Raw genomic sequence first — 20,846 nt, forward strand, 5'->3', positions numbered from 1 at the left:
CACTCAGACAGAAGACAGAGCAGCCGAATGGAGTATGGCTGTGGTGGCCGCTCCTCGGGCTGTCTTCTGCCAGGCAGATGTGATGACCCGACTGCATTTGTGGCACAGGTAAAGCTGCATTTATGGGACTGGTAAGGTCACATTTCATTGGCACAAGTCAGGCTGCACACACACACACACACAGAATATATATATATATATATATATATATATATATATATATATATATATATATATATATTCCCCGGACAACAAAAATTCTTATTTTAAATGTTTTGGCCAAATATGTTTCTTCCAAAATCATCATCTTCATTATGATGGGCCAGTGTAAAAAAAAAAAAAAAAACATTCTGCATCTAGCAAGGTTTTTATGCTTACTTATTTATTGTGCTAGTGAAAGAACACCAATTAGAATCACCTTTAGTGCAATTGTGATACACCAATTACATAAATACCCACATAACAAAACAGAAACCACAAACAAAACACACCCGTTGAATGGTAATACACATGTTGACAAGCATTGCTTTAGTACTATAATGCAGAGAGGTAAAAGAAAAAGTTTAAATTATACTATTGCAGTTTTGAGTTTTAGAAATTGTATCCAACTTTGTTTTGGAATTCTGCACAACAGTTTGCATATGGAGCAAGTAATGCTGTGAATTATCAACTGGTGAACTCTCATGTCCTGTTCGATGAGGAGCGTTGATGCAGACATGCCAAGATAGAAAGTCCTTTTTAGAGTACTGAATCTGAGGGCCATCAACAGTTGCAGGATATTGTTAAGAAACAGGTTTGGAATCTTAATGGTGATGGTTATTGAAGTTGGCTATTGAAGTAAAACAAAAAGCCATTAAACTAAGAACTTTCATTTAGTTCTTCACAGTAAAAATGGAGGTTGCATTTATTCTAAATCCAGCTCTTTCCAACAATTTAGTCCAAAGGCTAAAGTGTACGACATAACCTTTTTCTGGTCCGCAGTAGAAGAATCAGCTACAGTTTTGAAACCAGAAATACTCAAAACCTGTAAGAAAAAAAAATAATTATGCAACACTGAAACTGACTAAAACTTCCACAATAAGAATTAACAATGACTATTTACTCATCAAACTGACATTACAATAATGTGCATTTAATATGCAACCATAAGATAAAGAATATAAGAGATTGATTAATGTAGCTCAATTTTGTTCCTCAGATAATTAATTCAGTAAGCGAAAAGGTAATCATGTTGTGGTATGACCTGCCCTGTCAGACATCTCTTTGGAATTCAGAAGAGTGTTCAATTGTACAAAAAGAACAAGCTAAAAATTCAAAGAGTGGGTGAGGGCTGTTTCATTGCACAGATAATAAGCTTTATTGTGTGACATTTAAAAAACTACTGTATGCTGTGTACTTAATAAAGCAAACCTGTACCCACCATAAAGAAAAAATTTTACACTGGCATACTGTGGCAATCTCCAGATGCTTGCATACCTGGTTTAATAATTGGTACATCTCCTGAGTTTAATTTAATCCTGGAGTGCGCTATGAAACACATATTGGCCAGGACTCACTATAGGCAGCCTAGCCCTGCCCCCTACAACACCTCACTATTGGCTTGATGCTATGATAAGCAGCCTTAATAACCAGCATTGAGATGGAAGCTCTCAACCAAAAAAAAAAACTGATTGATATTTGCATAGCAGTGCACCCTGGATATTCAGGGAAACAGCTGTGTCTTTAAAACGGTTAAGGATAGCTGTACTTTTAGATACCCCTTCTAACACTTACCTGCCTCCATTCTTCCGAGATCTAAATATACAGTTTAAATAGGAGGTAACCAGAACATAAATTAACATGAGCTAGACAAAGACAAAGAAATGTAGAACATTTTTCCATCTTTAATGTGACCTATAAACTGTACAACTCAATTGAAAGACAAACAAAAATAAAAAAAACTTAAATAATGTGGTTGCATAAATGTGCACACCTTCTATAACTGGGGATGTAGCTGTATTCAGAATTCAAAAACTCCAATGCACCAATAACCAAAATTATATTGTATACAGGTGGTTCTCAAAAAATTAGCATATTGTGATAAAGTTCATTATTTTCTGTAATGTACTGATAAACATTAAGACTTTCATATATTTTAGATTCATTACACACAACTGAAGTAGTTCAAGCCTTTTTATTGTTTTAATTTTGATGATTTTGGCATACAGCTCATGAAAACCCAAAATTCCTATCTCAAAAAATTAGCATATTTCATCCGACCAATAAAAGAAACTTGTTTTTAATTTAAAAAAGTCAACCTTCAAATAATTATGTTGAGTTATGCACTCAATACTTGGTCGGGAATCCTTTTGCAGAAATGACTGCTTCAATGCGGCGTGGCATGGAGGCAATCAGCCTGTGGCACTGCTGAGGTGTTATGGAGGCCCAGGATGCTTCGGTAGCGGCCTTAAGCTCATCCAGAGTGTTGGGTCTTGCGTCTCTCATCTTTCTCTTCCCAATATCCCACAGATTCTCTATGGGGTTCAGGTCAGGAGAGTTGGCAGGCCAATTGAGCACAGTAATACCATGGTCAGTAAACCATTTACCAGTGGTTTTGGCACGGTGAGCAGGTGCCAGGTTGTGCTGAAAAATGAAATCATCTCCATAAAGCTTTTCAGCAGATGGAAGCATGAAGTGCTCCAAAATCTCCTGATAACTAGCTGCATTCACCCTGCCCTTGATAAAACACAGGGACCAACACCAGCAGCTGACATGGCAGACCATCACTGACTGTGGGTACTTGACACTGGACTTCAGGCATTTTGGCATTTCCCTCTCCCCAGTCTTCCTCCAGACTCTGGCACCTTGATTACCGAATGACATGCAAAATTTGCTTTCATCCGAAAAAAGTACTTTGGACCACTGAGCAACAGTCGAGTGTTGCTTCTCTGTAGCCCAGGTCAGGCGCTTCTGCCGCTGTTTCTGGTTCAAAAGTGGCTTGACCTGGGGAATGCGGCACCTGTAGCCCATTTCCTGCACACGCCTGTACACGGTGGCTCTGGATGTTTCTACTCCAGTGCTGCGTGTGCACACATATGCAACCATATTTTTAGCTTTTTATTTTTACTTTCCTCCACCTAAAAGATTCCAGTTTGCTGTTCAACTGAGTTGTACAGTTTATAGGTCACATTAAAAAAGGTGAAAAAAAGTTCTGAAATTATCTATCTCATCACAGAAACCTGACATGTTAACAGGAGTGTGTAGACTTTTTATTTTCACCGATAGATATATCTACACGAGAGAGAGGGAGAGAGAGATATTTGATCTGGCACAAGCCATTCTTAGGTGAACACAACAAGATGACTCCAAACCTCTCCATTAATGCAAAACAATATAACCAACCCAAAAACAGAGATAAGAAGTTGGCAAGAACAGACCACCACAAAGCAGAGAAATGGAGGAGTTAGGGACTTGCCATCAAATTGGGCAGCAAACTAATCTGACCAAGCTCAAAAAAGCAATAAAGACCATAACAACCACTCATATGTCCCAGGTAATTAGCCAATTACATGGTATGTTTAAACACAAAATGACATCACTAATTTTCAGGAGTTGGAACATTCAAGGCATTTGGATGCGCTATTCCTTGTAATAGGAATAAAAGTGACCCAAATTTTTATTTGTACAAGCTTGCGCGCAGAAGCGAACGCATATGTGAGCAGTGCCCGCATATGAAAACTGCTTTCAAACATGTGAGGTATCGCTGGGATCTTTAGAGCGAGAGTATTAATTCTAGCCCTAGACCTACTCCAACTCAAAAATCTGTAGGATTTTTCTTAAACGTCACCTATGGAGATTTTTAACCACTTGCCTACAGGGCACTTTCACCCCCTTCCTGCCCAAGCCATTTTTCAGCTTTCAGTGCTGTCACACTTTGAATGACAATTGCGCGCTCATGCAACACTGTACCCAAATGAAATGCGTTTTTTATTTACTGCGCTATAAACAAAAGAAGAGGGACAAGTTTTTTTAAAAAAAAAAAACACAATATATTTTACTATAATAAATATCTTTTCTTTATTAAAAAATTCTCAGTATTCTTCTACATACTTTTGGTAAAAAATAAATAAATCGCAATAAGAGTATATTGATTGGTTTGCGCAAACGTTATAGGGTCTAGAAAACAGGAGATAGATTTATAGCATTTTTATAATTTTTTTGTTTTACTAGTAATGGCGGCGATCAGAGATTATCGTGACTGCGATATTGCGGCGGACACATCGGACACATTTTTGGGACCATTCACATTTATACAGCGATCCCTGCTATAAAAATGCATTGATTACTGTATACATGTGACTGGCAGGGTTAATGTATTCCCTAAGGAGTGATTCTTACTGTGGGGGGGGGGAGGGGAGTGACTGGGGGAGGTGACCGATTGTTGTCCCTATGTACAAGTGACACACCATCGGTCCCCCATCCCTGACAGGACGTGGATCTGTGTGTTTACACACACAGATCCACAGTCCTGCTCAGTTACTTGGCAATCGCGGGTGCCCGGCTGGCATGGCAGCCGTCGGGCATGCACATCGGGTCCCCAGTGATGCGGCGGGCATGCGTGCCCCCTAGTGGCTTAAAAGGGTGCAACGTCATATGAAGTCCACCCAGTACAATAGGGTCTGCTCCTGCCATCATTTGACAGCGGGCGGTGGATAAGTGATTAAGGGTAAAAGTTTGTCGCCATTCCACGAGCGGGTGCAACTTTGAAGCGTGACATGTTGGGTATCAAGTTACTTGGCGTAACATCTTTCACAATATAAAATAAATTGGGCCAACTTAAATAAATTATGTTTGGGGGTTCTAAATAATTTTCTAGCAAAAAAAAAAAGAAGGATTTTTGTACTCATCGTAAAATCTTTTTCTCTGAGTTCATGGACGGACACAGCACTCTCTTGACAAAGTGGGTATTCAGCCTTCAACTAGGAGAGGACTAGGCAGAAAACAGGTTAATGTTTAAAAAACTATACAGTACCGCCCCGGGGGCGGTCCCTCTAGGTACAACCCCTCTCCCTGCACCATGCAGTTCAGTTAGTCAAAAAGCGGTACAATCATAAAAAAGGAGGGGTGGGTGCTGTGTCCATCCATTAACTCAGAGAAAAGGATTTTACAGGGAGTACAAAAATCCTCTTTTCTCTTTCGTTCATGGACGGACACACCACTCTCTTCACAAAGTGGGGCATCACAAAGCAGTGTCCAAAAAACGAGGGGCGGGAACAGAAATAAAACAGACTTCACCCCAACAGAAACCAGAGCTCCCCAATGGAGGAGTTGCAACCTTTAAACAGCCGCCTGCAAAACCCTGTGACCAAAGGAAGCATCCGAAGATGCACTCACATCAACCTTGTAAAATTTTGCGAAAGTGTGAACGGACAACCAAGTTGCCGCCTTACACACCTGGGAAACGGACGCTTGGTGTCGGAAAGCCCAAGAAGCACCTATTGCCATGGTCGAATGCGCCGTGACAGGGGGCGGGGCCCTTCCCTTCAGGGCATAAGCATGGATCAAGATCTGCCTGATACACCTAGAAATGGTGGACGACAAGACCACCAGGCCCTTCTTAGGACCGGCTACCGAAAAACAGTGACAGACCTCCGGAACAGAGCAGTAGTTGACAGGTACACCTGTAGAGCCCGAACAACGCCCAAGAAGTGCAACGCAGTCTCCTTAGGATGTGACGGACGAGGACACAAGGACGGAAGTACAATGTCCTCATTGAGATGAAAAGCCAAAATGACCTTAGGGAGAAAGGAAGGCCGCGGACGCAGCATTGTGAAAGACCAGAAACGGAGCTTTGCAGGACAAGGCCGCCAGCTCAGAAACACATCTGACAGACGTATCAGCCACCAAGAAGACCACCTTCTGAGACAGTGTCAGCAAGGGAACCTCCCTAATGTTCTCAAACGGAGGCTTCTGAAGCGCCAAAAGGACCAGGTTCAGGTCCCACGGAGAAAGAGGTGGATGGACTGGAGGGGCCACATGCCGAACCCCCTGCACAAAACATACTCACTAGTGAGTGAGCCACCATGAGTCTCTGAAAGAAGACAGCTAAGGCATAAATCTGCCCCTTAATCATGCTTAAAGCAAGCTTTTGGTCCACACACACACGCTTTAAGAACAGCAGGACCCTGGAAACCAAATAGGTACGCGGACACCACCCCATCTCTTCATACAGAGAGATGTAAGCCTTCCATGTGCGATGGTAAATTTTCCTGGAAGCGAATTTCTGTGCCCTCAACATGGTAGAAATCACTGACTCCAACAGGCCTCGGTCCTTCAACACCTGGCTTTCAACAGCTAGGTCGTTAAAACCAGTGACTGTAAAGCAGGATGAAGTATGGGACCTCTCGACAGAAGGTCCTCTCTCAGCGGTATACGCCAGGGCACGTCTACCATCAGACGCACTAGGTCGGCGTACTAGGGACGCCAAGGCCAATCTGTAGAAACCAGGATCATTGGGATCCCTTCGACCTCCACCCTGCGAAGCAAATGTGGACGAAGTTTCAGAGAAGGAAAGGCATAAGGCAGCCGATACCGGTGCCACCAAGGCGTCTGTCGCGTCTGCCCAGGGGTCCCTTGATCTGGCCACGAACCTCAATACCTTCCGATTGAGACTAGACGCCATGAGATCCACGTCCGGAGTGCCCCATCTCTGGCAGATGAGGTGAAACACACCCAGGTGTAGAGACCATTCTCCCTGGTCCAGCATCTGATGACTCAGGTAGTCCACCTGCCAGTTTTCTATGCCCAGAATGTATACAGCCGACAGAGCCGGCACGCTCGGTTCTGCCTACCTCAGGATGTGAGCGACCTCCGAAGCTGCCGCCGCACTTATTGTTCCCCCTTGATTGACATATGCCACCGCCTTGACGTTGTCAGATTGTATCCTGACCGGGCGCCCCTGCAGTCCCTGAGACCACGCGAAAAGGCAAAGCTTGATCGCCCAGAGTTCCAGAACATTGATCAGCAGGCAGGATTCCTCTGGAGTCCAGCAACCCTGGGCCGACTGGATCCCCCAGGACACCCCCCCAGCCAGTAAGACTGGCGTCCATCATGATCTCCGCCCAGTATAAGGGGAGGAATGACTTCCCGGACAGAAGAGTCGGTGAAGTCAGCCACCACACCAGGGAGGACCTGACCCGGTGGCTCACTCGGATTTGATGATCCAGGGACGAAGGACTCTTGTCCCATCTGAGCACAATCTCCTTCTGCAGCACTCGAGTGTAAGATTGAGCATACGGCACTGCCTCGAAGGAGGCAACCATGAGACCCAGGACCCGCATGCAAAAACGGAGTGACGACCAACTTTGGGAAGTCAGTCGCTGCACTGCCGTCCGAACAGACGGCAGTTTGTCCACCGGGAGAAACACCCTCGCCACTGAAGAATCCAGAACCAACCCCAGGTATTCCAAGCGTTGTCGGGACCAAGACTGACTTCTGGGTGTTCAATACTCAACCGAATTCTCGGAGGGTCTGACAGGCTATAGACACGCCCTTCTCTAATTCTGAGCTTGATACAGCCCTCAGGAGCAGGTCGTCCAAATAGCCCATGATATCGATACAACGCTGTCTTAACAGGGCCAAAATCTGAGCCAGCTCTTCGGTAAACACCCTTGATGCCGAAGCCAAGACGAAGGGGAGAGCCACAAACAGAGCTACAACTGCAGAAAGCTCTGATGACTGGCAAAAATGGGGTCATGCAAATAAGCGTCCTTGATGTCCAAGGACGTCAGAAAGTCCACCGGATAGAGAGCCGCAACAACAGAGTGAACGGACTCCATACTGAATCTTTGCACTCTCACAAAGCAATTGAAACCACCTCGCAAACCCACCTGTCGGAGATCAGGGACGACCACGAGTCACAAATTCGCGCAGACGTCCCCCCACCGGAGAGATGGGTGGGGGCAGACCTTTATTCGGACTGAGGTCTCGCCACAGGCATGTGGGGTTTGCGAAACCAGGGTCGTTTCTGACCCTCAGCAGGCGCTTTGTCGGCCTGGGAGCGTTTACACTGGGCGCAGGAAAATAAATGCTTATTCGTGTTGGAGGGGCCTTGCCTACGGCGTGGCTCCTGACTCTTTTTGGATTGCGGGAGCAGTGTGCTCTTACCTCCTGTGGCATTCTTGATAATATCAAGGGAGGCACCAAAAAGCCTGTCGCCCTTAAAAGGCAAATCCATCAGGGCCTTCTTGGAAGATTGGTCCACCGACCAACACTTTAGCCAGATCAAGCGGCGTAACACCACTGCATAGGCTGAAGCCCTGGACAACAAACGAATAGTATCCAGGTCAGACTCGCAGACAAACTTGAGGCCCTGCACTAGCTGGTCAGCCAAGGCCACCTCATCCGGATTTGCCCGACGAGCCTTTAACCCCCGGAGCAGCATCTTAGCCCACTCAGTCAGAGTTTGCGACACCAGAGCCCCAGCCACCGCTGGACGCACTGCCAAGCCCACCACCGTGTATAGCAGGGATATGCAATTAGCGGACCTCCAGCTGTTGCAAAACTACAAGTCCTATCATGCCTCTGAGTGTCATGCTTGTGGCTGTCAGAGTCTTGCTATGCCTCATGGGAATTGAAGTTCTGCAACAGCTGGAGGTCCACTAATTGCATATCCCTGGTGTATAGGCATCGGGTGATTGCCTCAGCCTTCTTGTCTGCAGGCAGGGGCCCCTTCCACTGGAATCGTGGTTACCTTAAGTCTGTACACCGGGGGGGGGGGGGGTCCAATACCGGAGGAGAGGTCCATTCTTTGGTTTTTCCCAATACTCGTACAAGAGCTTATCGAGATAACACAAGGAAACACCTTGGCAGTGCGGAAAGAAGGTGAATACCCTGCGCTGCCAATTTAAAGTAGATGGTAGCTGCTAGCACGGCTCATTCGAGAAAAGCAGAATAAACAGAAAATTGTGAATGTGTAGCGCTTATGACTAACAGTAACAGAAGTCAAATACCATAAAATATATATATATGACACATATACCAACAATAAACATAATGTGCATAAAACATACAAGGGTCCCCCTGCTAGGAGGAACAAAAAATGTGCCGACTGATACGTGATGTAAGGTGATCTGTTGCACCTCTAACTTAGTAACCAAAGCACAAAACTGTAGTGACAAATTGGTTGTGAAATAAAAAAGGTCATAAACATCTGAGAGTCAATCAAGTGAATAGGTGAATGGATACAAATGCGTGACTTCTTCAGTGTGATAATCCCACCACCGAGAAAAATGCAGGCTTACCGGAACTCGTTGATTTCCGATGACATATGCCACCGAAAATCAAACAAAGCTTTAAATGACAGATGTCATGGACGATCCTTGGCAGGAGTCATGCGCTCAACCAGTCAGCGTATCTTTCAATGGGATGAATGTGTAGCAACAAACTGGAAACTGTACTTGCGATAGAATCCCCAAACTGGTTTGCTCAGTGTATCAATGATATATGCAGAAAAGAAAAAAGAGTGGCCACATAGCGTAATTCCGTTTGGAAAATTAAAATTATGTTTTTATTCACAGCTGTCAAACTTACATTTGGCTGGAGTTAAAAAGAGCTCTTGTATACAAATGGGGTGGCAGTGGAGTCCTCCCGACACGTTTCATGGTCAAAGCACATCGTCTGGGGTATCTCTCCACTGTAGCCCCCTCCAATTTATGTACAATCAATACAATCATGTCCAATCGGTGGAGATCTGACTCACCCTCAGCAATCAGCAGTGAGAAACAGCACTTCCACCTATCCAAGATGGCGCCACAGCTTGCACTCCAAGCCTCAATATGAAAACATGAATCCCATACCAAAAACAGGAAGTGAGGAACACTGTGACAATGACTGTTGTGTACTTAAAAACAACAGTCACTATGAATAAGGGCATAAATCATAAATAAAAAAAAAGACTGTCTGAAAGCCTGAACAAATATAAATGGATCGTTTTTGGTTCAGGAATATGTCTGCAAAAACAAACTGGCCGATGGATGTCCTACCGCGCATGTGCGCTAACCAAGCCTCACCATGAAAGACTGGGAGGCGTTCCTTATGGGAACAGCTTGTGAATAGCTAAACCTCCAGAGCGCATGCGCGCGGACCATGCCTCGTTTTGAGAACGTGCAATGGTAATTGGTCGGATCGGTGCCTATCATAGGAAGTTCGCTCCTGGTTGGTCAAAAACGGCTCCCATGCAGAAGAATCCACATCTCTGTGGACCGCAAATGGAATGTGGAGGTGGAATCTGACTGCACGATCCTGTATATAGCATTAAGGTAAGAAACAATATATGCAGCGTTAGATTTGTTTTAAATGTCGCAATGGTTTTGCGGCTCCCAGTTTTTTTTTTCCTTCGGAAACTGGTCCAAGTGGCTCTTTATGTCTTAAAGGTTGCAGACCCCTGACCTAGGGTAATGATCAAGAATAAACCTGGAGGCCAGAAAATTAGTTCTGGCCTTTAATATCAAAAATGTATGGATCATTATGTTGAAGTGACCATAGGTCCATACATTTTATGGAGTGTGATTTGACAAAAAATTAATTGCGTCAGGGGAAGATTTACATATACTCTACTTTAGACAATATATGAGGAATGCGTTGTCCAAGCCAATTGATACTTGCGCTAGATGGAGATATTGTTGGGCCACATCGTATCAAGAATGACAAAATCTAGTAGTAAAGTTGCCCGTCTCTGGGTAGGGCTGCCGGTGGGGGGATTACTTTGTAAAGGAAGGCCTAAACTGAAAGGAAAAGTGAAAACTACCATGAAAACGCTTCATTATTGGAGAGGATTAAGAACTTAACTCTACACTCCGGCTGGGGATGTTTGATAATCCCAGAATCTCAGGAAAGATCCCTTATGCAGGGAAGGAGTTCATATCCCTGGATATACCTTATATAACAGAGGATCAGGGCAAAGAGTAACAAAGATATAAATATTATTTCGTAATAAGGTATGAAATTGAGAAAAAATTGGGCATATCTAAGAGCCCTAAAGAAAATGCCAGGTAATTATGTGGAATCACCCAGAAGTGTGGGTGTGAAGAAACAGAATTTTACTAAAAGTAATCTGACTTTTTTGGGGATAGGAGTAAGGCCCCTTTTGCATAAGAGTACCCATCAGGTGCACCTGTCCGTTTTTCAGGCAAACCCGAAAGTAAGTCCATTCATCCCTATGGACAGGTGGGTATAAAAACAGGTATACAAAAAAAACACACATGGAAAGGGACCCCGTCCTCTTCTGTTTAGGTGAAGCAGATCAGAGGCAGCCAGTGTAAACAGGCAGTGGAGTATATATAATTCTGGCTGTCCATACAGTAGAGCTGGTTCTGTCTGTTTGCTCTGCAGAAACTGATGCGTCGTCTCTGATCAGCAGGGGATCTATGAGCGGATGTGAAAGTGCCCTAAGGATGAGCCCAAGTATTACAAACAGGATCAAGAAAAAGGTGGGGAATAGAAAAGGGAAGGAAGAGAAAGCTGAAGCGCAAAAAGAAAAAAAAAAAGAAAAGAAAAGGGGAGTAGAGGGGTTATTGATACAAAAGGATAGCACTGACATGGGCCACATCTGTAAATATAGTAAAGGGGAAACAACGACTACAAGTAGACATTGATGGTCAGACTTTCAGGCCAGGGGAGTATATTAAAAAATAAAGTTTAATATCATATTAAATTACACAAAATACATAGCAATACGATACAATTTATAACAAATGACCACTGTATGCACAATCCTCAGAAGTCGCCAACGCACGTTTCGCCATGGGGCTTCTTCAGGACGATAACGAGGATTTCGTGAATGACAGAACAAATAGTTATATGACAAATGGTCACTCAATGGATGCATCCATAAGGCATATATGGCAAAGGGGTAACAAGATCATTAAGGAACTTGTCCACACACTTTCAAGAGAAGGATCTTATAATGACCATAAAGTCAAGACACAGATCGCAAGCTTGAAAAGGGCGTCACAGGAGAAATCGCATGTCAATTGTGCTAAAATAAGTGGTCCTGAGGCCTACTGGGACAACAGATATCTCAAGAGCAGCAAGCCAGAGTATCAACCCTGCATAATAGGTCCTCAATAGAGCGGTTCCCACAAACAGGGTTGGGCGAAAGACCTTGGGAGGCAGTGCCTAACCCAGGTGTTATCCGTACAATTAGCTTTACTGACTTAGGGGTAGAGAATTCTACCTGCATCAAGAAACGTTATTTATTTTTTCTCTTTGCCTTCTTGAGATACTTGTAAAAATAAAATGGCATAACGGCATTTGCCGTGTGCTATAAAAGACCGAGATATAGACTGCGATACGGTACGGGTATCTCACAATGGTGACACAATAGGAGTAGACACTATAAGAGCATTAAAGGATTAAAGGATAAGTGAGGACAGTAATATGTCCAAGAAGCGCGGAGAAGGAGAGGAGCAATTAGTCCAGCATGTTCCAGTCCAAGGAGGAACTCAAGGCTCCCGCCCTATAAAGACTCAGGTAGCACAACCACCACAGGAGAGGGTCAAGAACACCCGATCTGCAAAAAATCAGGCAGCGGCAATAGCAGCGGCAAAGTTGGAACGCTTCGCCCAAACCTCCCTAACACCAACAAAGAGGAAATACCCTCAGCAATCAGCTCAAGTAAGACCGGCAGTGGTTCGGAAAAGTCAAGGTGGTGGACAGGTATCGGCCAGCCCATCTGCTTCTGTGAAGCTCAACTCGAAAATTGTGAGTACCAAAGGGGCAGGGGAAGGAAAAAGCAATACTATAACTGCGGTTATTGCTGTTTTACCCCCGCGAAGACAACTCAAAACAACATGGAGGGAGCACCCATAGAAAGGGAGGAGGAGCCTACGTTGAGGGATTTGTTGCATGCGATTAATGCCTGTAGAGACTCAATAACGGGCCTGGATGCGGAGCTTAAAGGCATCAAGGGTGAGCTCCTCTCAATGGGGGATAGGGTGAGTAAGACTGTGGAAAAAATGACTGTGCTGGAGGAGAGACTCCGTACAGTGGAAGATGATCTTTATCCCCTTAAACAAGTAATTATTGATATGAAGAAACAGATGGATATACACCCTGCAAAAGTTGACGATTTAGAAAATAGAAATCGCAGAAACAACGTTAGAATAATAGGAATGCCCGAACGGAGTGAGGGAGCTAATGCAATAACATTTTTGGAGGGTTGGTTTAGGGAGGTTATTGGGGCTACATCTTTTTCACCATTTTTTGGCATTGAGAGAGCCCATCGTACCCCCTTTAAACCCCAACCGGCAAACAAATATCCCAGGCCAATACTTATTAAAATATTTAATTACACTGATAAAGTGACTTTGCTTCGGAAGGCCAGAGAAAAGGGAGATATTTTTTTTAATGGGACGAGAATCTCATTCTACCAGGATTTTTCCCCAGATCTGCAGAGACGAAGAAAATAATATATACCGGTCAAACGAATGCTTCAACAACATAAATTAGACTATGCGCTACTTTACCCTGCACGCCTGCGAGTAACGGTGAAAGATGGTACTAAATTCTTTAAAACCACAAAAAGTGTGGAAAGGTGGCTTGAAGAAAACAAGAAAGACCTTTAAAAACATCTTTTTTTTCTCTCTTTCTTTGGGACATAAGATAGGAGTAGAACAGATCTGGCATTGAGAACCTTTTTTTTTTTTTTTTTTTTTTTTTTTTAATTATTATTTTTTTCCTGCATGAATGGCACAAATTTGCACAATTTAGTAGTAGCACATGAGTATGTGTTTTTTTTTTAAATATTTTTAGCTATAATGAAAAATGCACAGAATGCATAGATTTGTATAATACAGCAGTAGGATGAGAGTATGGAGGGTCTAAGAAAACTGCTGCTAATATAAAGCGGAGTGGGAGCTTAGGGGAAGAAGGATATAACTAGAAGTAAAACACAGGGTATGCACTTTAAAGTAACCAAATAAAACAAGGAAGAGGTACGGAATAGTGTTGAGCAGAATACGCCATATTCGATTTCGCGATATATCTCGAATATAAAGTCGAATATTCGAGATATATTCGCTAAATTCGAATATTCGTGATATTTTATCGAAATGAAATGATTGCGAATTTTCGCTATTGCGAATGCGAAAATAATTGCGAAATTTCGATAACTGCGGTAGGAGCACTCTGATTGGCTCAGAATATTCTTGATATTTTTACGAAATTTCGCAAAATGCGAATGCGATATTTACTGCGCAATTTCGACAAATGCTGTAGGAGCACTCTGATTGGCTCAGAATATTCGTGATATTTTACAATACAAAATAATTGCGAATATTCGGCAAATGCGGAAGGAGCACTCTGATTGGCTCAGAATATTCTTGATATTTTACAATACAAAATAATTGCGAATATTCGGCAAATGCGGAAGGAGCACTCTGATTGGCTCAGAATATTCTTGATATTTTACAATACAAAATTGCGAATATTCGGCAAATGCGGAAGGAGCACTCTGATTGGCTCAGAATATTCTTGATATTTTACAATAGAAAATAAAAAGTGTTTTGCATTGGTGGTGATTCTTTACTCTATCCATCTGTCACAGCCGTTTGTCAAACACCTTGAAGATTGAACACGTTCATGCTGCATGCTTTGGACTTTTTTTCACTTCACATATCAAAGACATTTTTGTGAAAGATTATTTTTCTATTATTGGGACTATATTTCTTTATATATTTGTTTCACTGTGTATTTCACAAGTTATTTGCGCTTGCTTATTTTATAATTTGCCCACATGTCTTGTCACTAGACATATTTTTTATTCTTGTAGAGCGACTCCATTTTCTGTCTTGTATTAATTTATGTTGTATAACATTTTTGAGTTGCTGCTGTATTCTCCCCTTTTTTTAAGGTATGCGCAATTTTTTCCTTCTTACAAAAAAATAATAATATCAAACATACAAATATTCATAACGGAAACATACACAAAGCCCCCCCCCTTTTGCATCAGAGACAATCAGAGTTCTCCTACCACAGTTATCGAAAATTCGCAATAATTTTCGCATTCGCATTAGCGAAAATTCGCAATTTTTTTTTTTTTATATTCAGCAACATAAAAGGATCGCCTCAGCTTAGCTACTCGGCCCAGGGTCTCTAATCATACCAGCAATGCTTTTAGACGTCGATAGGATGTGATCTGTTTTAAAAATAAAATTGAAAAAATGCGAATATTCGGAATAGCGAATATTCACCGCGAAATTCGAAATATATTGCGAATACTCGAATATGCCATATTCGAGCCGAATATTCGCAATACGAATATTCGTGAGCAACACTAGTACGGAAGCACTAAAGTCAAAATGGGGGGGGGGGAGCGGGGGGAAAGGTATAAAAAGGAGTAAAGATGTATGGTAGAAGGAAGGAGCGAATGGGTATGAGTGAGGGTGAGGTAGGGAGGTATGTGAGAGAAGAGTGTAGGAGTGGTAGTGAGGCCATAGGTACAACCCCGGGGATGGGCCTAGAGGGGCCAGGGGGGGAGAGGGGGGGTAAGGACAAATCACTAAATACTAATCTACAAGCACAGTCACAAACAGTAAGGTGGCGAGATATGAATTATGTATGCACTAGACGGTATAGGAGTATTAATAGAGAAACACGTCAGATTTATTGTTCTCATATACTACAGCAGAGGGAAACTTTGTAAGCTTTTCCTCCTTTGTTGTTTTTGGTAATTTTTTGTATAATTTTTTGTTTGATAAGTCTCAATGAATAAGGTAACAAAGAAGGGAGTATTACTTATGACATGGAATATCAGGGGTCTAGGGAATAGAGATAAAAGGAACGCAATGTTTAGATATTTTGATAGGCTGCAGCCTCAGATAATATGCTTACAGGAAACGCATTTGCGGCCTGATTCTATCCACCGGCTGAGTTCACGCAAATATTCGAGGCAATACCATTCCACATACTCATCCTATTCGAGGGGAGTTAGCGTAATGGTGTCTGCAAATGTGTCGTTTGAATGTATTCAACAACAGGTGGACGAAGAAGGCAGATACGTTTTCCTGTTATGCAAACTGAATAAGTTAACATGTATTATTGCTGCAATCTATATCCCCCCCCCATTTTCTGCGGTACCCCTAAGAAAGCTGGCACAATTCATGGCTTTATACCCAGATACCCCGATGCTGGCGCTGGGGGATTTCAATAATATCCTGGATCGAGGATTGGACAGAATGTCCTTGATACCAAAAGCGACAGGACAGATGGCTGAAAAAACTGCGTTTGCTCTGTTGCTTTCAGAAGTGGGACTCTGTGATGTGTGGAGGGAGAGACATGGTGACGAAAGATGTTATTCGTGTCACTCGGCCTCGCATGGCGGACTCTCTCGAATAGATCTGGGTCTGGGAAATGAAAAATTAATACAAAGGGTAAGGGATTCGGCCTATGAGCCAAGATTACTGTCGGATCACTCTCCATTCTGGGTTAGACTGGATGCTATGGTTGCAACAGGTCGCCCACTGTGGAAAGTAAACCCGTTTTGGCTGACCTTACTCCCATCCCCAGATGGGACGGTAGGCTTGCTACAGGAGTATTGGCAACTTAACAGGTGTACGGCTAGTGCAGGGGTGGTATGGGATACATTAAAAGCATTTTTGAGGGGGTGCCTGATTAGGGAAATATCGGGCATCAAGACCCGCTCAAGAGAATGGGAGGACAAAGTCCAGGATGAAATGAAAATCAGAGAACAAGCGTTGGTAGTAGATCCCTCGCAGAGTAATCAGGATTCCTGGGTAGAGCCGCAATCTTTGTACAACTCGGTACTGTTGACGGCAGCTGAGAAGAGGAGATATTTTCACCAACATTTTGAGGAAGGGGAAAATACGGGACACATTCTAGCACTGGTAGCCAGGGAGCAAAGGGTTTCCTCAAACATTTTGGCTATAAGAGTGGAGTCCAGAGAGACGCACACTCTCAGTTCTGACATCTTAGATGATTTTTACATTTTCTACAGGGAGCTATATTCCTCCAGAACTAAAGCGGTAGGCTCGGAGATGCTTTCTTTTCTTCAGGGATGCCCCATCCCCCAACCGGCTGAGGAGGATAGGGAGATGTTAAATCTCCCTATCACACTGGCAGAACTAAAGGAAGCTTTGGAAGGGGCTGCACAACATAAATGTCCAGGCCCAGACGGACTACCAGCTGAGGTATACTCTCAATATGGAGAGGTTATATTGCAGCCCTTGTTGGAAGCATTATCTGAGGCAGTGGAAAAGGGAAATCTACCAGACAGTATGCAGGAGGCTATAATTATACTACTCCCTAAACCAGGTTAAGATAAGTTGTCCCGAGATTCATACCGCCCAATCTCCTTACTAAACACGGATATCAAATTCTAGCTAAAATCCTGGCCAAAAGGTTATCACAGGTTATAGACAGGCTGGTGCATCAAGATCAGTCTGGGTTTATACCTAACCGGTCAACTGCTGATAATATAAGAAGACTATATATGAACTTACAGGTGCCGGTGGATAACACGGGGGTAGGGCTATTCTGTCACTGGATGCTACTAAAGCGTTCGTAGAGTGGCCCTACCTCTTTGAAATATTAACTAGGTTTGGACTAGGAGACAGGTTCATAACATGGGTAAAAGTGCTTTACTCAAAACCAAGAGCTAGACTCCGAGTTAATAATAACCTTTCCCTCCCATTTGAGCTACACAGAGGCACCCGGCAGGGGTGCCCGTTGTCCCCACTGTTGTTCGCCCTGGCAGTCGAGCCGTTAGCCATATTGCTTAGAACCACATCAGAGGTGGCTGGGTTTTGCAGAGGCCAGAGGGAAGAAAAAATCTCCTTATATGCAGATGATATACTTATATATCTAGGCGATACGGCAGCGTCGCTGCGAACAGCAATGGGGATAATAGGAGAATTTGGAAGTTTCTCTGGGTTCAATATAAACTGGTCTAAATCAATATTAATGCCTATAGACCCATTGAGGGAGCAGCTACCAGTAGGAGCAGAGCAGATCACAAGAATCAAGTAGGTTTTGTTACCTGGGGGTGGTGGTGTTCCCAAATGCGGCTGAATATCTTCAGCTGAACCTGGGTCCACTACTGGCAAAACAGAGAAAAATGTGACAGCTGGTGCAAACTCCCCCTATCAGTGGTAGGGAGAGCTAATCTAATTAAAATGGTATGGGCTCCACAACTCCTATATATCTTCCATAACTCACTGATGTGGATATTGAACAAATGGTTTAAAAGAATTGATACCCAGATGCGGGAGTTGATATGGAAAAAAAAGGTAGCAAGGATTAGTCTAACTACTTTACAATATGGAAAGGATAGGGGGGGATTGGTGGTACCTCACCCCAAAAAGTACTTCTTAGCCTCTCAGATACAACAGCTGGCGGGATGGGAACGGGAAGAAGGAGAAGACCCCAATAGAAATATGGTGACAGGTATTGACCCCTCATTGGAGGCAGCCTCCCATCTTGAGATGGGCTTGCCCAGTATTCCACAATCAGCACCCACAGGAAGCCTCATTAGAAAGGTATGGGGGGAGCTACGGAAGACGCTGGGGACAGAGGGGGCGTTACCATTTACTCCAATATGGAACAATCCTGGATATGTAGAGCTACAAGATTTGGAAGGCTTTAATTCTTGGAAAAAGAGGGGAATCTGGTTCTTTTCACAGCTATATGGAGGGAGAAGTACTGAAAAGCTATGAGCAGCTGTGCAGGGAATACCAATTAGCCCCACAGGGCTTTTATCAGTATCTCCAGCATCGACATGCCCTACAGAAACAACAACAAACACGATCACTGGTGGTAACTTCACCATCCCCTTTGATGACGGTGGTTCTGCAAGCAGAAGCTCGGAGAGGACTGATAACAAAAATATATATAGATATAGATATAGAAATATAGTGACGTACATTGGAATCTAATAGGAATATAAAAATGTTGTATAATGTATGTCATCTGAACTGTAATGGATGCCGAATAGGCATATTTATGTATGAAATTAGAAAATATAAAAATAAAGTGGCTTCTACAGGCTACTCCAAGTATAAGAAGTAGCCAAATGGACTTGATCCATTTGTTAGAGTTTATGGATCATATGCAGGGCTGTGGAGTCGGAGTCGGAGTCGAGGAGTCAGAGGAAATTTTGGATACCTGGAGTCGGAGTCGGCAAACAATGCACCGACTCCGACTCCTACTAAATTTAGATTGGAATGAAAAAAAAAAAAAGCAAGTTTAAATGTCCCAATTCACAAAAAGTTATAATTAATGACTTCTCTACTGTAAGAATAAAGACCAATGCATGCAGTGCCTCACGTAACCGCAAAACGAACAGGTTAAGTGTGCTTCACTATATGGCACGCAACGCACAATTAGGAGCTGCAATACTTATACTTTCCATAGTGTTGTGTCCTGCTTTTACAGGGAATGCAGCGTCCATGTGTAACCTAGCCTCTCACTCATAAGGGATTAAATAAATATGTTTTTTGCAGGACTAGAGAGTGAGACACTTGTATAAGTGAAGGGAATGGAGGGCCAATAGTTCAAGACTGAAGCTGTAAACCTTTGGAAAAACTGCTGTCATTTAGACTATAAAAACTTGTAAACTCCGATTGTTAGCTTAAACTTTAAACATGACTATGGGATTCTCCTAGGAAAATCATGTTTTAGAATAAATGCCCCTTCCTGGATCCTCCCACTGCCCTATGTTTTGTTTTTGTTCTAAAACAACCAAATAATGTGGTTTGTATTTTTGAACTGGTAAAGATCCTGTTCCTGATGTTTATGCCTGCTGCTACTATCCAGCCACTTGATTGATTAAAGCGGGAGTTCACCCATAAAAAATTTTTCCCCTTAGATGGATGCTCGTTTTGTCTAGGGGAATCGGCTAGTTGTTTTAAAATATGATCCGTACTTACCGTTTTCGAGATGCATCTTCTCCGTCGCTTCCGGGTATGGGTCTTCGGGAGCGGGCGTTCCTTCTTGATTGACAGTCTTCCGAGAGGCTTCCGACGGTCGCATCCATCGCGTCACTAGTAGCCGAAAGAAGCCGAACATCGGTGCGGCTCTATACTGCGCCTGCGCACCAACATTCGGCTTCTTTTGGAAAATCGTGACGCGATGGATGCGACCGTCGGAAGCCTCTCGGAAGCGGCGGAGAAGATGCATCTCGTAAACGGTAAGTACAGCTCATATTTTAAAACAACTAGCCGATTCCCCTAGACAAAACGAGCATGAAGCTAAGGGTAAAAAGTATTATGTACAGGTGAACCCCCGCTTTAATAAAAAAAAACAAAAAAAACGTTGTTTTCATTGTGTTTGTCTTTTGCTTAAACTGTGCAATACAGTAGACTGTTGGCTTCCCAGCCAGTAGTCCTGTGGTAGGTTGCGTTTCTTTCCCTCAAGGAATGTATAAAATACATTCGCATATTAATACAGAGGAGTCGGAGTCGGAAGTACATAAAACTGAGGAGTCGGAACATTTATCTACCGACTCCACAGCCCTGATCATATGTCAACAAAAAACATTCATACCTTTCTTTCCAAGACTTGGGCATTACTCTTATTAACCACTTAAGTCCCGGACCAAAATGCAGGTAAAGGATCTGGCCAGTTTTTGCGATTCGGCACTGCGTCTATTTAACTGATAATTGCGCGGTCGTGCGACATGGCTCCCAAACAAAATTGGCGTCCTTTTTTCCCCCACAAATAGTGCTTTCTTTTTAGTGGTATTTGATCACCTCTGCAGTTTTTATTTTTTGCGCTATAAACAAAAATAGAGTGAGAATTTTGAAAAAAAAATCTATATTTTTTCCTTTTTGCTGTAATAAATATCCCAAAAA

At 43.2% G+C, this 20,846-nt stretch overlaps 1 protein-coding gene across 1 annotated transcript in view; it reads right to left on the reverse strand.

Moving 5' to 3' along the window:
- Positions 1 to 362: 362 nt before the first annotated feature.
- The window catches only part of ALG13 (ALG13 UDP-N-acetylglucosaminyltransferase subunit), a 401,371-nt gene continuing 380,887 nt past the window's right edge, over positions 363 to 20,846 (reverse strand). The window contains exon 32 of the mRNA XM_040325249.1: positions 363 to 1,024. The gene's annotated coding sequence lies outside the window, so the exon portion shown is untranslated. The remainder of the gene's footprint in view (positions 1,025 to 20,846) is intronic.

Source organism: Rana temporaria, chromosome 9, assembly GCF_905171775.1.
Source record: "Rana temporaria chromosome 9, aRanTem1.1, whole genome shotgun sequence".
In the NCBI taxonomy this organism is placed as follows: Eukaryota; Metazoa; Chordata; class Amphibia; order Anura; family Ranidae; genus Rana; species Rana temporaria.